The sequence below is a fragment of the Cololabis saira genome, chromosome 5, assembly GCF_033807715.1.
Source record: "Cololabis saira isolate AMF1-May2022 chromosome 5, fColSai1.1, whole genome shotgun sequence".
NCBI lineage: Eukaryota > Metazoa > Chordata > Actinopteri > Beloniformes > Belonidae > Cololabis > Cololabis saira.
Window position 1 is genome coordinate 10,117,222 of NC_084591.1, and position 21,271 is coordinate 10,138,492.

General features: G+C 43.1%; 1 protein-coding gene across 2 annotated transcripts in view; it reads right to left on the reverse strand.

The window, feature by feature from the left end:
- The window catches only part of mgat4c (mgat4 family member C), a 262,852-nt gene that overhangs the window by 166,604 nt on the left and 74,977 nt on the right, over window positions 1-21,271 (reverse strand). For both annotated transcript variants that reach the window (XM_061722439.1, XM_061722441.1), the window contains exon 2: window positions 2,341-2,496. The gene's annotated coding sequence lies outside the window, so the exon portion shown is untranslated. The remainder of the gene's footprint in view (window positions 1-2,340; window positions 2,497-21,271) is intronic.

Genomic DNA, 21,271 nt, shown 5'->3' on the forward strand with positions numbered 1-21,271 from the left:
CCTAAAACATCACTTTGAACGGTTCTTTATCAGTCATCATGTAATAAAAGCCAACAGGCCCACTGCCACTGCTCCGGTACGTTTTGTACCGGTGTGAGCAACGATGGCCAATACATGATAAAATCTTGATGAAGTAAATAAGCAGGACTGAACCGGACTAGTTAAGCACATCACCAACTTAACTACCCACTCACACATTAGTTCAAAACTACAAACCATTTGCTTTCACTTTAATGTCTCATAGCTCTCATTTACCAAGTCTTTTATTTCAAACTGAAAGCTCAACTCTTGGCATCTGTCCCATATCTTTCTGTTAAAGATTCTGTAAACAGGCCCATCTTTCTCATCCAGGATCATGTTATGAATCTTTATTTCGGCTGGTACACACTTTTTTACAAAACAAGATGAAAAGGTAAAAAAAAAAACATTTCTTTTGCCGAAAAGGTGTAGGCTGAAGCCGTAGCTTATAGTGCCTACCCTTTTTTTCTTATGATCAGCTTAAATATGAGACATTAGCTTTACTCCGTGGAAACAAACAATACATAAAGAAGACAAAAATAAGTAAGACAAAATATAAAATTGACATCTATCTATCCATCCATCCATTCATCCATCCATCCAACCGTATCATTGGACTGAACTGAACCTTGAAGGTCAGTGCTCGTTAGAGGTGGGAAAAAGTATCGATATGGCAATATATCGCAATACTTTGCCGGCCAGCTCCATTTATTTATTTAGGTATTTATGTTTTTCAAATAATACATCATGTTTCAGACAGGTTGTAAATCAATTATGACTTTATTGTACACATGGGTTTAAGTAATATTGTTAGTATTAATTTCATATTATGTAAATATGTTGTAACGTTTGCTTGTATAGTTACAATAAAAACGGCATGGATCGTTTGAATTACATTGTTTTGACTCAGTTTGAATTATCACCATAATCTAATGTACGTGCAACTCAGATTTTAAGATACAGGATGCTTTTTACAGTTTTCAACAAACTATGTATGTATAGTATACAAACAACTATACTATGTATAGTATAACAATTTATACTATGTATAAATCTGGATATCGCAATACCGTATCGTGACTCAAGTATCGTGATGTGTATTGTATCGTGGTGTGTATCGTATCGTGATATGTATCGTATCGTGGTGTGTATCGTATCGTGGTGTGTATCGTATCGTTGTGTGTATTGCATTGTGACTCAACTATCGTGATATGTATCGTATCGTGGTGTGTATCGTATCGTGGTGTGTATCGCATCGTGACTCAAGTATCGTGATGTGTATCATATCGTGACTCAAGTATTGTGATGTGTATTGCATTGTGATGTGTATCGTATCGTGATGTGTATCGTATCGTTGTGTGTATCGCATCGTGACTCAAGTATCGTGATGTGTATCATATCGTGATCAAGTATTGTGATGTGTATCGTATCGTGATGTGTATCGTATCATGACTCAAGCATTGTGATGTGTATTTTATCGTGACTCAAGTATGGTGATGTGTATTGTGATGTCTATCGTATTGAGATGTGTATCGTATCGTGACTCAAGTATCGTGATGTGTATTGTATCGTGACTCAAGTATCGTGATGTGTATTGTATCGTGACTCAAGTATCGTGATGTGTATTGTATCGTAACTCAAGTATCGTGATGTGTATTGTATCGTGACTCAAGTATCGTGATGTGTATTGTATCGTGATACCCACCCCTACTGATGTAGTTAACTGTGGCACAATTTGATCAGAAAACAACAATTAGTGCTAATATAAATCCAATAACGCTCGATTCCTATTCCAGTCAGACGGTAAATTACGGGACCTCAGAGGATTCGGATCACAACTCAAACCCGTCCAACCGGAGCGAAAGGCAGGACTGAACCAGCCGAGCGGCGCCAACCTGCCAGAACCACCAGTTCCTGCCGGTCCTGATCAGTAGGAACTGTTTTGTTCTGCTAGAAAACCGGCAGTGCCTTGTTTAGTTTTTTTTTATCACTGTTTTGGGAAGAATGTCTCGTCTCACTTCCTAATTGCAGAATCAACTCGAGGTCTGAGCCAACGTTTAAGCAAAGAAACACTTTCCTCAGTCGTGAATATGAATCTCCAATTAATTTGCAGCCTCACACGGAGCTCTTGGAATCCAATTTTCCCCTCGCAGAACTTTATTAATTCTATTTTTAGGGTAAATAATGAACTTATTTTTATTTATCCGTCTCGTGAAAGTGTTTCTCACACCCAGCGTGAGCTGCAAACACAGAGCTTGGCTCGGCGGATATTTAGCAACAAATAGATGTTTTTCATTTTGGGCAGCTTGGTTTTAATCTCACCGTGGATGGCGTGACGAAGAGGCCCGAGGTTCAGCGGAGGCAGACCATCACTGGGTCGGTAAATCAGGGTGGAAGCACTTACGTCCACCACGCTGCGTCCTGCGGGCCATTATCGGCGGGAGTGCTTACACGTCAAACTGGCAGGGGTCTTCCGGGCTAAAAGGAAGAAGAAACAAAGGAGTGTTAAATCAGGGGAAGGAGGCGCAGCTCCGAGCGGCGAGGAGGATGGAGGATGGAGAGAGTTCAGGACCCGCGTGGAGGATGAGGAGGAGGGGAGGCCACATTGATTTCCCCCCCCTCTGAAGTGCCAGTTCATCATTCTGCGAGACAGCGTCTATCGATCCGCCGCCTTTAGTTTGTTTGTAATTTTGGGGGCTCAAAACTGTTCACAAAGATAGATCCTCTTATATGCCACTTGCCTCCGAGATGAAAAAAGGATCAAAGGATGTGAGGGGACGACCTCGTTTAACAAGGTTCTTCTCGCCCGGTTGGTTTTTGTGCTCTTGTTTACTGGGACGGCTGCAGAGACCAAACCCACACTTTCTGTCTCTGTCCTTTACTACAGTTTCATGGAGGCTGCAGTAGAGCAGTTTCACCTTTCTCTGCAGATTTATGCCCCTCCCCCTGCAGATATGTCTCGCCCCCTCGAACGTAGAAAAGTTATTACTTAAAGTTTGTTCTTGTGGGCCTAAAACGATGTTTGAAAGATCAAGTTTCAGATGCGATCATTTTGATTCGTGCAGATTTGTTATCAATTTGCAGAATCCTTTGTTTGTTCAGCATTTTAGTGTTATCTGGTTTTCATCTGTTGGTTTGTGAGGACGGCTGCTCGCCAAGACTGTAGGGGCGTGTTCAACGCGGCGCGTTCACCTAGCGACCTCCAGCTTCCAGGAAGATTCTCAACCTGGGAATCAGCCGCCCACGCGCTACGGCTACCGTAGCATCATGTGGCAGACTCCCTCCCACACATGAGCAGATCGACAGCCCGGCTTCACCTGACGATTCCTTCGGAGCGCGCCGGAGGGTTGGTAACTCCTGGAAAACTAACCAGGGCTCCCGCCACAAAAACAATGGAAAGAAAAACACCTCCACATGTTGACGAGAACCCAGTCGGTTTGAGCAGTCTTGGGCTTGGGTTTACACGGAGCAAAAACGGTGGCGTTTTCATGCGTTTTGGCCGTTCGTTTACACGAAAACGAAGCTCAAAGTCACCAAAAACGATCATTTCTGAAAACTCCGACCAAAGTGGAGATTTTCAAAAACTCTGTTTTCACGTTTGCTTGTAAACAGATAGAAACGGACATTTAGGCTTCAGAACGTCACATTATGCAACAGAAACGTCACCAGCGTCATGAGTGCGACCCGTGTTTACAATTTGTTTGGCCACCGTCAATATTTTCTTGTATTTTACCTGTTTTATATTCTAAATTCACACTTAAAAGTAACTCCACTTCTCTGTCACTCCAAACGAAAGACTCTCGTTCCATCTTGGAAGTAACTGCAGTCAAGGCTGGTTTATGGTTCCGCGTTACACCAACGCAGAGCCTACGGTGTAGGCTACGCGGCGACGCGCACCGTACGTAGGCTACGCCGTTGATTTAACGCAGAACCATATTATTCAGGCTTCACACGTGTCATTTGTTGACGTTTTTTTCCAGGATTCTGATCGACTAGCATGACTTTACGCTTCTCGTTACACTGCCCCCTGTAGGTTTGGATGCTCATAGCACCATAACAGCGTATTTATCCGGGTTTGTGTAAACGAGGATATTTCAAAACGTAGAGGGGGAAATATCCGTTTTTGTAAATACCCGGCTATGTGTAAACGTGGCATTGGTGTCACGCACGCACGCACGCACGCACACACTATTAGAGCAGAGACCTGGTTCTTGCTGCAACTTTCACGCAAACGCAGCGACGTAACTTACGTTTGCAGAGACGTAACTGACGTGGCTCCCCTTAGCACCCGAGCTGTGGAAAAACAAACCGGTTCTCAGCTGGTGAAACAGAACCAGCACTGGAACCGGTTTAGTGGAAAAAGGGTAATTGAGGATTCTGCTCGGTGTCTCAGGAGTCGTCTTGGTTGGACGTCCCCCTCCAGGAAGAGGACCCACACGCTCGTCTTAAACGAAGACTGATGGATGAACAGGAACTTTTCAATGACTTTGAAACCTCCTTTTCAGCAGATCGGCACCTTTGATTAAATATGAGAGCGACGCTTTTGTTCGTTTCATGGAAAATGAGTGCAGCCACCAGTTTAATCAGAGATGTTCAGACTTCCTCTTTACTGGAAACAAACTTAACAGAAGCGGAAGTGTTTCCATGTTCATCCCTCGGCCTCACATCTGCCAGGAAGCTAAGACATCAGCTGATGCTCAGACCTCAAACATTTTGAAAGATACAGCAGAAGCAGGCTTTAATCGGGGAGGGGGGTAAAGAAATAAAGAGCAGAGCTTTGAAATCTCAGTTTCTCTTCATACAGAAAGCAGCGGCGGCGGCAGAGTCAGCAGCGCTTCGCTTTTATTGACCATCACCTCATATTTACTGCCTCCTCACACACACACAGCATGTTGATCGAGCCTGGGATCGGGGTAATCAATCACACAGCGCAGCAACAGAAGCTTGAAGATTTGTGTAATCTAGCGGGTCGGGCTCCTTTCATGCCGTACTTTGCTGTATTTTCTTCCCGGACCGGCAGATGGTCCACTACGGAAGAGCCTCGAGGTTCTGATGTTGAAACCTTCGAGGATACGGAAGAGTATTAGGGCCAGGCAATAATATTTTAGAGGAGGAAGATTTTTTTTTCATTATACACTTCGAGAAAAAAGTCGAAATGTCGAGAAAAAAGTCGAAATGTCGAGATTAATGTTGAAGTACAATTTCGAGAAAAAAGTCAAAATGTCGAAAAAAAAAAAGTCAAAATGTCGAGATTAATGTTGAAATACAACTGAGAAAAAATTTGAAATGTTGAAAAAAAGTCAAAATGTCGAAAAAAAAAAGTAGAAATATCGAGATTAATGTTGAAATACAATTTTGAGAAAAAAGTCAATGTCGAAAAAAAGTTGAAATATCGAGATTAATGTTGAAATACAATTGAGAAAAAATTCGAAATGTTGAAAAAAAAGTCAAAATGTCGAAAAAAAGTCGAAATGTCGAGAAAAAAGGTGAAATTTCAACGTTATTCTTGAAATTGTATTGCAACATTAATCTCGACATTTCAACTTGTGCAACGTGCACTTCTCTCTCTCTGGGTCAGGTGGCTCTTGGTTGAGCTGCTGTGACATCGACGGTAGCATTCCACAGATCCCGATTTTCGGCCATTTCTGCACTTCTGCATGGCCCTAATACTCTTGTACATCTCAGACGTGACCAGAGGTAGAGGTTTTTTCTAACGTTGGCTCTCTGTGACATCATCGAGGGCAGGACTTCCTTATATGGGCGTATTCCCTGGGCTGAGCGCATCTACAAGAGCAAGATCTTCGAGGGCCAGGTTAAAACTGGACTTTTATGATATAAACATAAAAACATAAAACATAAAAACAGTAGTCTACAATTGAAGTGGATAAAAAAAAAAACCTTATGTAAGAATTTTGAACTTTGATGAAATGTTCTGCTATAAAGTTGATGCTTCAAATATTGGCTACACAGAAGTGTGGGGCTGGACTGGAGATCGGGAAACCTCTGGTCCAACATCAGGGCCTGATCTCACCGATGCTCTGACACACATTTCCACAGAAAGCCTCACAAGAAGCGTGGAAGCTGTTATAACTTGGGGACCAGCGCAAAATTCAATTAATTAAAGTATGTGTATTTGGATGAATTGTAATTTTAAGTATTTGTCAATGTAATAGTCAGACTACATTTCCCAGAGACCCTCAAAATGCTGACAGGCGTAGTGTTTGAGCCAGCTGATTATAGCTGGGCTGGCTGGCTGGAGGCCAGCGTTGCCAAATTTACGATAATTATCGTATTTGTATGATAATTATCGTATTTGTACGATAATTTCAACTGCCATGTAATGTACGATCAATAGTCGGACGTGTATGATAATTTAACTATCCCTCTTGAAAAACGATCAGATTCAGCAGTCATTTGTTTGTGATTCATCTGGTGTTTCAGCACATTTTATTTATTTTATCCTCACTTTCTCTCTCACACGTTTCCTTACCCACAAGGCTGTCGGCAAACTCGTTTCTCATTCGCCGTTGTAACGTACGATAATTTTTCCGGGCTATCTGTGCGATACTTTGGTTTTGGGTCCTGGCAATACCGACTGTAGAAGAAGAAAAGGCCTGAAGTGGATGAGTAGCTTCAACCTTCCCCACAGAAACCTCTGCTTAACTCTGGATGTTTGGGTTGTTGGAAAAAGAATAAAACGCAGAGCTCACAGAAAACACCTGGAGAGTTTCTTAGTTGTGATCACAGTAAACGTTGTGGTTGATTAAGTGAATAGGGATCAAAGATGCACAATGTGGGACCCTTTTAAAGACCAAATCATCTGTATTGTGACACGTAGCAGGGAATGTGGGTAATATGTACCGAATAGAGCCGTCCGGATGTTCACGTTTTAATCGGATTCGGGATCAAATGTCGTATCAACCAGTTTGAGTTGTTGAGGGCATTTACAGGAAATGTGTGACGAGCTACTGACTCCGCCCATCTTCCGGGAATTCAACCAATCAGAAAACAATTCAGCTGTTTGGAGAAAGAGCCTCTCTTACCCCTTTTTACGGTGGCCAAGACCCGCCATTACTGAAAATAAAAGTAACGCTGCAAACAGAAACAAACGCAGCTGAAAATAAAATAAACGCTTAGCAAATAAAATAAATGCTGAAAACAAATAGAAACGCCGCTGCAAATAAAATAAAAAACGACGCAAATAAAAAAGCCACAACGGAAGTGAATTACCCGGGGCTGTTTTTGCCAATGCATCGGTGTTTTTATGTGAGAGGTGCTATTGTTTTTGTTGTTTTTATCATTAATAATAATGCCAAGAATAATCTAAAGCGTGGGTAACAATAGTTATTTGTATGAATGTGAAGTTGTAGCTGTGTGTGGTTGTCAGGGACTTCTCCTCTCACGTAAAAAACACCGGTGCATCAGCAAAAATAGTCCCCGGTAATTCACTTCCGTTGTGGCTTTTTTATTTGCGTCGTTTTATTTTCAGCAGCGTTTCTTTTCATTTGCAGCGTTTCTTTAATTTGCAGCCGGGTTTGTTTCTGTTTGCAGCGTTACATTTATTTTCAGCAATGGCGGGTCTCGGCCACCGTACCTTTTCCACCAAACCAGTTCCAGTCGGCCAGTGCTGACACTGGTTCACAAGTAGTTCAACTTGGGAACCAGCTGAGAACCGGTTTGCTTTTCCATAGCTTGGGTGTGTTTGCTCTAACACGGACTTGATCTGCGTAGCACCTCCGTGGCCTATATCACTAAAAGACAGGTTGTCTCCTGCTCAGACCAATGCTGCTTTGCTGAATCCATATTAATTCGTCCCTTATGTGAAAATGTCGCCTCTAGCCCGGCAAAGAGTTGGTGCTACCTTGGAACCGGGTTTTCTGACCCGGAGTCAGTTCTTTGTCAGTGGAAACAGAAAACCTGGTTCCAAACTCAGCACTGACCCAAAACCAGAACCAGAACCAGAACCAGAACCAGACCAGTTCCGGTGGAAAAGGGCAGAGGTGTCTTCAGTATTCACATTCATTACTCAGGTAGAAGTATAGATACTAGAGTTTAAAAATACTCCTGTAGAAGTTGAAGTATCAACTCAAGTTTTTTACTCAAGTAAAAGTATAAAAGTACTGGTTTCAAAACTACTTAAAGTATAAAAGTAAAAGTAATGTAAGGGGGAAAAAAGCCATTAAGGACAAAAGCCATTGAAAATGAATGTATCTTAATATAATGCAAATATATTAAAGAACCATATATGTGTACTATTGAGCATTAACATGTGTTTCAGAGAGCAGGAGATATGATGACTAGTTGCCTATAAGTATTGTAATGGTGCAAAAAGTCAAACTTCAGAGGCATGTTATCATTTATCCTAACCTTTATTGGAATGTACATCCAAGTTTAGTTGCAGGAATCTGAGGGAACGGATGTAAGAACAAAACTGGACAAGAACATCTGAAACAACCACAACCAAATTCACTCTATCCGGTTGGAGCAATTTAACTGGATAGTTTTTTTTAAAGGCTGAAATGAAATAGAGTAACAAGGCTGTTTTTAAAATGTAAGGAGTAAAAAGTTAAGATAATTGCGTGAAAATGTAAGGAGTAAAAGTAAAAAGTCGTCTGAAAAATAATGATTCCAGTGAAGTATAGATAACCAAAATTTCTACTTAAGTAAGATAACGAAGTATTTGTACTTCGTTACTTGACACCTCTGGAAAAGGGGAATCTGATTCTTGGCCCCTTGTCGTTCAGACATACTGTAATTGCTTAATCATTTTGGAGTTGTTCCAGCTAGGAAGTTTCTCCAGACGTACCAGAATGTAAAGTTAGGTGGATGAAAATGAGTCTGGTGACCTTTTTTGAAGACACGAGTGAAACTTGAAGTGACTGGAGTCGCGGCTCGGATCAGCAACGGGACAGATGTCCTCGGATACAAACCATCTCTACAGCGCAGCAACTAAGTTAAGAATCTGAACTTCCTCCGTTGCCAGAAAACGTCAGGGTTCAACCCTGCGGACGTGAGATATGTTATTTATCTCCTCCATTTTTAATGAAGAGTCACCGGGGGGAGCAGATGGTGCAGTCTCTGTAATAAACCACGGCTCATTTCAGTAACATTGTGGGGGAATGTTGGACCGAAGTGTCGAGGCGTCGCTATTTCAAACCCTACTGGATAGTCTGGGGGGTCAGGAGGTGTCTGCTGTGCAGGGAAGACGTTGCTCGCTCGCTTCAGACAAACAGATCTCTTTTATACCTCCTGACAGGTTCTCATTGCCCCCGGTGAAGCGTCGTATATTGATGTGGAGGGAACAAAAATTACTGTAAGCCCTGACCCCCCCGGCCCCCCCCACAGATCGCGGAGCCAGCATTAAAGTTGCTGAGCGAGGGTTTCACATTCAGCTGGCTTTTATCGTTACGCTCAGCAGAAGTAATTCAAGTGCACACATACAGGCTGAGACGAGACCCGCCGGCGGCGCGCTGAAACCCACAACCCCCTCCGAGATCTCTGTTCTGGAGAAACAAGGAGGGACGAAACATTATCACCACTTGTATCTTAGAGTTTTGACACATCCCTTCATATTTTAGTGTCTTGGGAACCTGGTTGATAAAAGGAGATGTACTTGAGTGCAAAATGTGTGGTAGGATGTAGCAACAGTAACTAAGGGGGCGAGACTTACTGATGGGTCAGTAACTAACAGTCATTCACATGTGTCTCTACTCAGTCGCAGCCACTCTGGATGTCTTTTGCTGATACGTGTCCGCCTGACAAGTGTGTAGGAAGTACCGGTATTTTTTGTATTTATTTATTTGACAGGGACAATGCAGTCCAACATAGATACAAGCTTGCAGCTGATGTGATGCATGTAGAGTTTATAGCTAGTGCTAATTCTCTTCCACAACATTGCAGTACAATATAAAATTCATATACATCAATTAAAATGACCATACAATTCAATAATACAGTAATGCAATATTGCATTACATGCATACATGATATAAAACCTTCCTCACTCACTCCTCCACACAAATATACACACTATTTACAGATGAGGACAGTTTAGATTTTTCTTTAACCAGATTTTAGTTTTGGTGATGAACATGTTAAACTCTGAGAAGGGTTTAATTTCTGATGGCAGATATTTCCCGAGTTTACAGCTCTTATAGGAGAAGGCTGACTGTCCCAAAGTCGTCCTGCAGAACGAGATTTTGCAATTGGGGTTTGAGGAGGTTCTGGTGACTCTGTTGCTGTTTTGTCTCTCAACAAATCGACAAGTAGCAACAGTGACTAAAGGGGGCGGGACTTATTTAATTTAATTTATTCTTTATTTCAATCAGAGACGTTCAATAAACGAGACAGCCCACTACGGTTGGGTTTCCTGTATCTGTGTCACGTGACTGCCACGCCCCTTTAAGAGACAGGAAGTAGGTCCTGAGTCTATTGAGTCCTATGGGAAAAGTGAACGTGAGCACAGATTATTACCAATTCCTTCGCCCCATAGTAACCTAAGTAAATATGGGACCCATTTTTCAAAAGCCACAAACCTTCTGAACATTCTGACACCAAAATGGACATTTTCACGCCCACTTAGGAGACAGGAAGTGAGGTCAGAGGGGCGGCCACGCCCACTTAGGAGACAGGACGTGAGGTCAGAGGGGCGGCCACGCCCACTTAGGAGACAGGAAGTGTATACCATTTCATACCATTGGCAGTAACGGTAATGCGCTATCTTCTGTATAGAGTATCTTTGTTTCAATCATTGATTAAAATAAAGAACACAAACGTTGCTAAATTCTGAATGAAAGGGAGCAGAAAGAAGAATCATCTTATTTAATTGGCCCCTTTACCCCAAGAAATCAATTTGCAAAGAACGTACATTAATAAACAACAACAAAATAAAACACAGACAGTCACGTTCCTTTTTTTAGTTTCCAAGTTACAATTCAGGTAATAATATTCAAACAATAACAAACAACGTTTATACCTTTCATGACAATGGGTATGTCGATCAAACGTAACTTACATATTTCATTATGTTTCCTTAACATAGTGGCTTTAATTGTTCTTTTGAATGTTTGATTTGGTTTCTTTGGTTTTTACTGATAGGTCAGTAACAAAAAAAGTTTTTTTGTGGAAAACCAACCACAGTCATTCACCTGTGTCTACTCAGTCGCAGCCACTCTGGATGTCCTTTGCGGGTACTTGCCCGCCTGTCACGGTGATTACGTCACAGATTTGGTTTCTCTGGTTGGTTGTAGGTTTATATGTTTACTCAGTGGCACCAAGCAGCAGTTTATACTTGGCCCGTCGGGACTTTCTCCTGGAAATCGCTGTGAAATCCCGATTCTCCGTTCGGAGGAGGAAACGCATCGGATTGCTGGCCGAGCTGCCGGCCTGTGTAACTTTAGGCCATTCATCTGTATATTCACAGATACACTTTTGGTTCTGAAATGTACTCGAGTTGTAAAAAAAAATCAGGGGGGATGGTGGATTTTAACATATGGGGACAGATAATTTGTGCTGATTACAAATAATAGCATTGACCAAAACACCTGCGGAAATACTGCAGGAATGACATAGCAGCAGTTAAATGCAGCCTTCAAGTACATCAAAACACAAAAATAAAAAACAGTTTTCTGAACTTATCAATATGACTCTGTCCTTCACAGGATAAGTAAAATGGATCACTGCAAAAACTCAAAATCTTAACAAGAATATTTGTCTTATTTCTAGTTAAAATGTCTCATTTTAGTAAAAAAATCTCATTACATTTAAAACAAGACTCATCACTGGAAAAAACAACAATTTTCACCTGTTTCAAGTAGATTTTCAAGTAGATTTTCATTTAAAATAAGTAGAAAAATCTGCATGTGGAACAAGATTTTATTGCTTGTAATGAGAAGATAAATCTTGTACCATTGGCATTTTTCCTACTTATTTCAAGTGAAAATTTACTTGAAACAGCTGAAAATTGTCAAATAAGTTATTTTTCTGGTGTTATTTTTCTGGTGATGACCCTAAATGTTGAAATAGAAGTAAAACCACATTCATTGATAGAATGACATAAGGGATGGAAAGGGGGGATGGCAGTTTTACAGGGGGTGCTTTTGACTGTTTTTATTTCAGGGGGGGATTCCATCCCCCCTCAACCCGAGTACTGGTTCTGAAGCCCTCTTTATCGGACAGGTTCGAGCGCCATCTTGACGGAAACGGACTTAAACCCGGGTTAATCCCAAAAAAAGAGCAAATGGGTGCAACGAACAAGCCTGTCAATCAGCTGGAACATGCTAACTCCACCATTACCGCAAACTAGCCGCTTTAGCTTAACTACAACGGTGGCACACCCGTGGCTAGTTGCTGTTCAGCTAGCAGCGACTGGACTAAAGCCAGTTAGCCGGCTTTACCCCAGGATGAAGACTGCTTCAGCTGCTAACTCTTGGTCCAAAGCTAAATGCAGTTAGCCCGTTGGCAGCTGTCTGCTGCTAGCTGCTAGCTGCTGTACCGGTCAATCTGGCTACCACAGACTAGCGGCTTCCGAGTGAGCGACCTTTGCCCCCAGACTCTTCCAGGCCAGGCCAGAGTCAGTCATCATGGTCCGTTTTAACAGCACAGTTTTAACAGAGGAGTGATTGTACTCTCTTAGCTCCATTATGCTAAAGTGATGCCCACAGTGCACAACAAGTCACATGATCTTTAAAATGATCTCATATCTCACAGCTCAGAGGTCAACTCATCAAATACTCAACGCACTGATTAGTAGGAGTGTAACGATACACTAATCTCACGATACGGTACGATACAAGATATTGAGGTCACGATAACGATACGATACGATATTATAGCAGTATTTTTTTAACAACCTTCAATGAGGAACATACTGTATGACTGGAAAAAATTGTCTTTTATTTGAAAGACACAAAATACAAAACAAAACTGTGCATTTGCCCTATTGTTACAGTTTGTAATGCTTTATAACTGTTTAAGTTTTAAAGAGAAAGCCAGGCCGACCATTTTCCACAAACTGAACCAAAAGTAAATGTCAGGTTTGCATTATGATCTTCAGTTTCATACAAGTAAAAATATTTTGCACAAACTAAATAGTTTCTTTCATGTATGGTTTGACTTTTTTCTTTTCCAGAAATGTAACAACAAAAATTAAATGAATAAATAAAAGTAAATACATACATACAATTTTACAAAAAGATTGATTCATGCTCACCTTATAAGTGTAAGAGGAGATTTATTTTTGTTAAGAAGGTTATTTTGGTAATTCAGGGTTCATTATTTTATAAATATATTCTTTATATTCTGATGTAAATCAGGGAGTGATACGCCACAGTACGGCACTAGGTGCTGTGTTGCTGTTCCTACACTGTTGAGGAACATTAAAGTACACTTGAACTCAGCAGAAGTTGTCCCCGTGTTTATTAAAAAAAAAAGGTTTAATTTAATAAGGTAAGGCTTAACTCTACACCAGCCTTACATAAGTAAAGGTTCAGAGCTCAAAACCCTGCAAGAGTCCCGTGATCGGGACCGCAAAACGGTACTAGTTTCTTCTGAGCGGAGTAAGATTTTCGTCCGCGGGTCGAGGCTCGGTCGGCACCAATACGCTGCGCGTTACTAGTTAACACAATAGATTAATATTAACACAATATCGCGATACAATTTGTTACCCCCACGACATGTATCGTGAGGTTTTTGTATCGTGAAATTTCGTGGCACGACATATTGTTACACCCCTACTGATTAGCTAAAGTAACAACGGCGTAGTGGTCATTTGAGGAACTGCACGTTCCCATGGAGCAGTCCTATAATAATCCACAGAAGGAGGTTTTGATGTTGTCTCCGATGCTCGAGCGGCTCATGGCGGCCGCCTGGGAGCCTCCCGCTGTGTTTGATCAACGCTGATCATTTAGTAGAGTGAACTGACTTTATTAAACCTCCGCTGGACCGTGGAAGCCGCTGTTAACCCTGTCGAGATGCCGGCCGCCTCGGAGGTAAACACAAGCAGATTCTGAGTGAACAGATTTGTCATTTGGGCCGGGATATTTGTGCAGAAAAATTATTCACATTCCAACGTCGCAGCATCATAAATCACGGCCTATTGGCAGCATATTTTCAGATGGATACAACCGCAAAAGACTCGGGGACCTCGGTGCTTTGGAGAATCTCCCTGGAAATGAGCCGGGGGGGGGTTACAGTGGATCTGCAGAGGCCTCTTTGAGAAGAATGAATGAATAAATTGAACTTGATAGCGTTCCAGGTGATCTTCAAGACAATGAGATATTATTGATTTCTGAGGGGAAAACACATTCCTAATGCACCCTGGGATCCAGGCTTTCTTTGTCTTGCCCCCTGACTGTGCTCGCTTAATTTTTACAGCTTTTGGCCACAGATAATGACTCGAGACTGGAGCTTAAAGCAAAAGCATATTGTAGCTTACGTGTGGCGGCCGGGTTATTGGCGGGATCATCAATCGTCTCGGTGGACAGCAGAGACGGACCTAAAACGTCTGTTCCCTCTTGAGATGGTGGAGTGAATCAACACTTCTTTTTTTTATCTGTGTAGATGGAGGCGGAGGACTGCCACAACAATGCTAATCCGTGTTGATACTGAGGGAAGAGAGTGAGGCATCATCTCCCATCTTAGGGAGGATTCTGGGAGTAAGAAAGTCTCTTAGTTTTGGCACCTTTGGCGAAAGGTGGTTTTTATTCAGATCCAATCCTTCCTAGCGGCCAATGACATCTTTGAAAAGTTCTAGTCAGGCTTTAAGCCATCCGCAAAGAGTTGGTGCAACCTTGGAACCGGTTCTTCTGAACCGGAGCCAGTTCTTTGTCAGTGGAAACAGAAAACCTGGTTTCAAACTCAGCACTGGCCCAGAACCAGACCTGGAACCGGTTTGGTGGAAAAGGCGTAAATGAGGTGGAGCCCCTCTCGACTCTGGGGTCCCTCAAGGCTCCGTCCTTGGACCACTTCTTTTCCTGCTGCCACTAGGGTCAATTTTCAAGAAACATAATATCCCTTTTCATTGTTATGACAATGACATGTAGATTTATTTGCCATTGACACAAAAATCCAGTGAGACTATGAAGACAGTGCTTGATTGTCTAGCTGACGTTAAATCCTGGATGACCTCAAACTTTCTGCATCTAAATGAAAATAAGATGGAAATCATAATGTTTGGATGTGGTCCAGCAGACTTTCCTTTTGACTTTTTGGCCCTTACACCCAACATTAAGTCTTCTGTAAAGAATCTCAGGGTGATATTTGATGATGGGCTAAAAACTGATCACAAAGTCAGCTCAGTTATAAAAAACTGTTTTTATCATTTTAATGATTTTATCAAAAGTGAAAGGATACTTGGAGACTGTAATCCAGTTTTCATTAACACCAGACTGGATAACTGCAACTCTTTATTCTGGCCCAGACCACTCACTGTTGCACCGCCTACAGCTGATACCAAATGCTGTCAGCGAGCGTAACATGACCACATATCCCCGGTCCTGGCTGCGCTGCACTGGCTCCCTGTTGCTTTTAGAATAGATTTTAAAATGTTATTGATTATTTTTAAAGCTCCTAATGGACTACCCGCCCAATATTTGACTGAGCTCCTCAATAACCTGGCCCTGCCATTTCACGTTCGATCTACACGATCACTTTAAGTTTTTCTATCAGCTTTAAAAACGCACTTTTTCTCCCTGACTTTTTTTTAAATTTTATTTATTTAGCCTTTATTTAACCAGGTTAGTCCCATTTAGATCAGGGGTCTCTTTTACAAGGGAGACCTGGCCAAGATAGCAGCAACATAGTTACAAAGTTAAAAGATAAAAAACTAACAAATAAATGAATTAAATAAAGACATAATTAATTAAAACACTTGCATACAGACATTCTGAACTCCACTGTTTTCATCAGAGCTTTAAATTCAGTCACAGGTATGAGGTTTCGTAAATGCAGTTGGGATTGAAGTTTATTCCAAGCATCTGGTGCTGAAAACCTAAAAGCTTTCTTCCCAAATTCCGTTCTTATTTTTGAAACAACCAAATGCTAAATGTCTGTTGAGCGGAGATTGTAATCTCCTTGTTTCCATGTTAAAAGAGAAGATAAAGAAGGAATTTTACCCAGAATGGCTTTGTAAATGAACATATACAGACTTTTGATTAGTTTTAGTGGATTTTGGCAAAATTTTATTTCAAACATATTCAAATGTTTAATTATTCTACTCTTTTACTATTTTTCATTTCATTGCATTCTGATATTTTCTTCCCCTCTTAGTCTATTTATTTTATCTTTGCAATATATTCCTTTTACTCAGATGTTTTAGATACTGCAGCACTTTGGTCAACCTCTGTTGTTTTAGACTGTTCAAATAAAGATTGAGTCGAGTCTCGATCTCGAATGCGCTGCCGGTTTCCCCGGCTCCTGAACGAGGCCCCATCGAGGCCGGCGCTGCCATCTCCAGACACCCTGCCTTGACACTGAGCAACCGTCGCGCAAAGTAATCAGCCCTTTTCATTTTTTGCTCCGACACTCGGGGTGAAGGATTCAGAGGTGAGCTGGATTAAAGATCATATCAAAGCCGGCAAATAGGAATACCGAGTCGGGAACGATGGGGGCGATAGAACATGAAGCCCGAATTTGAGGAGATACGGAGTGCAGCTCCGTGTTTTATCACACGGAATACAGATCTGTCGGAGGGCTGAAGTCAACGAGATAGCGAGTCCTGCATAGCAACTTTATCAGGTACCAGGGCTGCGAAAACTCTTTTAAAAGTTGGAAACTTTCAATAGGAATGAACTGAAATTTTGCAAAACTGCAGGTTCACCTGCTACAACCGGATTGTTTTGCTTTGATCGCAATTCAAAAACGATGTCTGTTAGATCATGTAGCTCTGTTTTCTGAAGTGAGCACCTCTCCCCCTGCTCCCCGCTCACTCCGCAGGAATCTGTAAAATAAGAACTGGACAAGCCCCCCGTGATGTCACCAATAGTCTCCAGAACGGAGGACCAGAGTCTCCAGAACTAATGAGGACCAGAGTCCCCAGAACTGAGGACCTGAGGACCAGAGTCTCCAGAACTGAGGATCAGAGTCTCCAGAACTAAGAAAGACCAGAGTCTCCAGAACTGAGGAACTGAGGACCATATTCCCCCAGAACTGAGGACCAGAGTATCCAGAACTAAGGAGGACCAGAGTCTCCAGAACTAAGAAAGACCAGAGTCTCCAGAACTGAGGACCGGAGACTCCAGAACTAAGGAGGACCAGAGACTCCAGAACTGAGGACCAGAGTCTCCAGAACTAAGGAGGACCAGAGTCTCCAGAACTGAGGACTGGAGTCACCAGAACTAAGGAGGACCAGAGTCTCCAGAACTAATGAGGACCAGAATCTCCAGAACTAAGGAGGACCAGAGTCTCTAGAACTGAGGACTGATTTTCAGAACTGAGGACCATAGTCTCCAGAACTAAGAAGGACCAGAGTCTCTAGAACTGGGGAGGACCAGAGTCTCCAGAACTAATGAGGACCAGTGTCTCCAGAACTAAGGAGGACCAGAGTCTCTAGAACTGGGGAGGACCAGAGTCTCCAGAACTAATGAGGACCAGTGTCTCCAGAACTAAGGAGGACCAGAGTCTCTAGAACTGGGGAGGACCAGAGTCTCCAGAACTGAGGACTGATTTTCAGAACTGAGGACCAGAGTCTCCAGAACTAAGGAGGACCAGAGTCTCTAGAACTGGGGAGGACCAGAGTCTCCAGAACTAATGAGGACCAGAGTCTCAAGAACTAATGAGGACCAGTGTCTCCAGAACTAAGGAGGACCAGAGTCTCTAGAACTGGGGAGGACCAGAGTCTCCAGAACTAATGAGGACCAGAGTCTCCAGAACTAATGAGGACCAGAGTCTCCAGAACTAAGGAGGACCAGAGTCTCTAGAACTGGGGAGGACCAGAGTCTCCAGAACTGAGGACTGATTTTCAGAACTGAGGACCAGAGTCTCCAGAACTAAGGAGGACCAGAGTCTCCAGAACTTAGGAGGACCAGAGTCTCCAGAACTAAGGAGGACCAGAGTCTCCAGAACTGAGGAACTGAGGACCAGAGTCTCCAGAACTAAGGAGGACCAGAGTCTCCAGAACTAAGAAAGACCAGAGTCTCCAGAACTGAGGAACTGAGGACCATATTCCCCCAGAACTGAGGACCAGAGTATCCAGAACTAAGGAGGACCAGAGTCTCCAGAACTAAGAAAGACCAGAGTCTCCAGAACTGAGGACCGGAGACTCCAGAACTGAGGAGGACCAGAGACTCCAGAACTGAGGACCAGAGTCTCCAGAACTAAGGAGGACCAGAGTCTCCAGAACTGAGGACTGGAGTCACCAGAACTAAGGAGGACCAGAGTCTCCAGAACTAATGAGGACCAGAATCTCCAGAACTAAGGAGGACCAGAGTCTCTAGAACTGAGGACTGATTTTCAGAACTGAGGACCAGAGTCTCCAGCACTAAGGAGGACCATAGTCTCCAGAACTAAGAAGGACCAGAGTCTCTAGAACTGGGGAGGACCAGAGTCTCCAGAACTAATGAGGACCAGTGTCTCCAGAACTAAGGAGGACCAGAGTCTCTAGAACTGGGGAGGACCAGAGTCTCTAGAACTGGGGAGGACCAGTGTCTCCAGAACTAATGAGGACCAGAGTCTCCAGAACTAATGAGGACCAGAGTCTCCAGAACTAATGAGGACCAGTGTCTCCAGAACTAAGGAGGACCAGAGTCTCTAGAACTGGGGAGGACCAGAGTCTCCAGAACTGAGGACTGATTTTCAGAACTGAGGACCAGAGTTTCCAGAACTAATGAGGACCAGTGTCTCCAGAACTTAGGAGGACCAGAGTCTCCAGAACTAAGGAGGACCAGAGTCTCCAGAACTGAGGACCAGAGTCTCCAGAACTGAGGACCAGAGTCTCCAGAACTGAGGACTGATTTTCAGAAGTCAGAAGTTCAGAGTCCCCAGAAATGTATCAAGCTGTAAAACCGGGTATATGCCGTTTAGCCATTTGAAAGTCAAGGAAATTATGATACGTAAATGTAGCTAAAACAATTTAAAAAAAACATTGTTTTTACTGCGTTTATGCTAAAAATAAAGAAGATAAAATCATCCCATCACGGTGTAAAGTGAGACCGCTCTCTGGGAATCTGGTAGAAATCCATCTTCTTTCCGTGGGATCCAGAAGGTGAGGAAATGAGTTCTCCTTGAATCCCCGTTCCCTTTTTTTTTATATCTAACAATCGCTTAGCAAAGAGAAGATTAAGTGCACACATTAATCCAAGAGTCAGAGCAATCGTGTAATCCACTCAGTATGCTAATTGCCTGTTCTTTCTGCAGCAAAGGGGGTTTACAGGCCATTAAATGGCACTGAGAGGTTGACAAAGAATAGCCCCCCCCCCCCCAGCTCCTTATTTCTTACATGGAAAGACTGTTGCACACCCACACAACGCTCCTCTAGAGAAGTTTGCATAATTAGAGAGAAAGATGTTCCTCGGCGGCTCCAGAGCAGTTATTTATGGTTGAGGACAGAAGTGGACAGGTGTTTCTGGTACGATTGTTTCCATCTTTCCACTTTTTTCTGCCCTTAAAGTGTATTGATGCATCGAACAGAAAGAATAACAAATAATTAAAGCTGCAAGCAGCGGTGAACGGGCCCTTGCACCCTTGTGCACGTTCAGGCTGCAGTGGAAGCTTGTATGACTTGCATGTAGATTCTTCAGGCCTGGACTTTTAGCGGATGACACCACCCACGACTCTCTATATCAAACCATTCAAAAGTTATGGCAGAAAGCAGGAACTATCAGATATTGACCAATCACATGAAGGGGCGGGGCTAATTTGCACTAATTATGTTCAAGGACTCAAAACAGAGTCCGATGACACCACCCACGACTCTCTATGTCAAACCATTCAAAAGTTATGACAGAAAGTAGGATCTATCAAATATGGACCAATCAGATGAAGGGGGGGCGCGCTTTTTGGCATCTATCGTCGCCACGGTAACGCTTTTGACTGAGAAAAGTAATGCCCATCGTCGCAGGATCGAGACGCACATTTTGATGTATAACACACCTGGGTGCACATTACGGTTCAGCCGCATTAAACGGATGAAGAAATGGCATAAATTGCGCCAAAATTAAACGATTAATTGAAAATGGCCAACATCCTGTTTGGTTTCGGCCATGGCGCCAAAGACTTTTCTTTAAGTTGCAACATGATACAGGTGTGTACCGATTTTCGTGCATGTACGTCAAACCGCATGGTGGGGCTTGAGGCACAAAGCTTTCTAGGAGGCGCTGTTGAGCCATTACGCCACGCCCATTAATGCAAACCAGTAAATATAACATTTTTCGCCAGGCCTGGCTTGCGTGCAAAATTTGGTGACTTTTGGGGCACGTTTAGGGGGGCAAAAAGGCCCTCATTTCGTCGGAAGAAAAACAAGAAAAAAAGAAAATAATTCCTACAGATACAATAGGGCCTTCGCACTGTCAGTGCTCGGACCCTAATAACAAACAATAACAAGCTCCTGCATTAAAAATACATTGGTTGGCTTCTAGGTGGAGCTATGATTAGATTTACATACAGAAAGCACCACACCTGCTGCATGTGAACAGCCTGCATGCCAACAAGCCCCCCGCCCCCTCCAGGTCTGGCTCTAGATGTCCCAGTTTTCCTTGTATGAGCAAGGAACGCTGAGCCCTTCCGCTTTTTCCCTCCACATTGGTCCTCGGCCGGGACCAGGTTTTCCCAGGGACCAGTTGGCCACAGGAGACCCTACCTGAGATACTTCCCAGAGGGAGGTCTTTGCTCGGGCCTCGACCCGTACCTGGAGAAGCATCAGCTGATGGAGGGATACATAGATGGACTAGTGACCTGTAGGTCGGACCGGGTCCGTAGAGCCGTCAGAGGCTCGGTGGGCCAATCATTTCAGATTTCAGGAAACTCCTAGATCCATATATGGTATTTTTGAATCATGCTTGGACTCTGATGATCCCCACCTGCAGTTTAGTCTCTTATCTTCACTCTCTGATCGTTAGAGAACGATGCAGAGACCCTGACGGCATCGGACCGCCAACTGCTGCCCGAGGCCACATTTATCCCCAGCATGTCGACGCTCGTCCTGTAACCCTTCACTTCTCTTGTTCTGGCACCGACTCGACGATGGGGGCGAGGAGCGTGACGGATGACTGAGACGAGAGGATCCGGCGTGAACGTTGCCGTTAACGACCGGAGTGTGTTT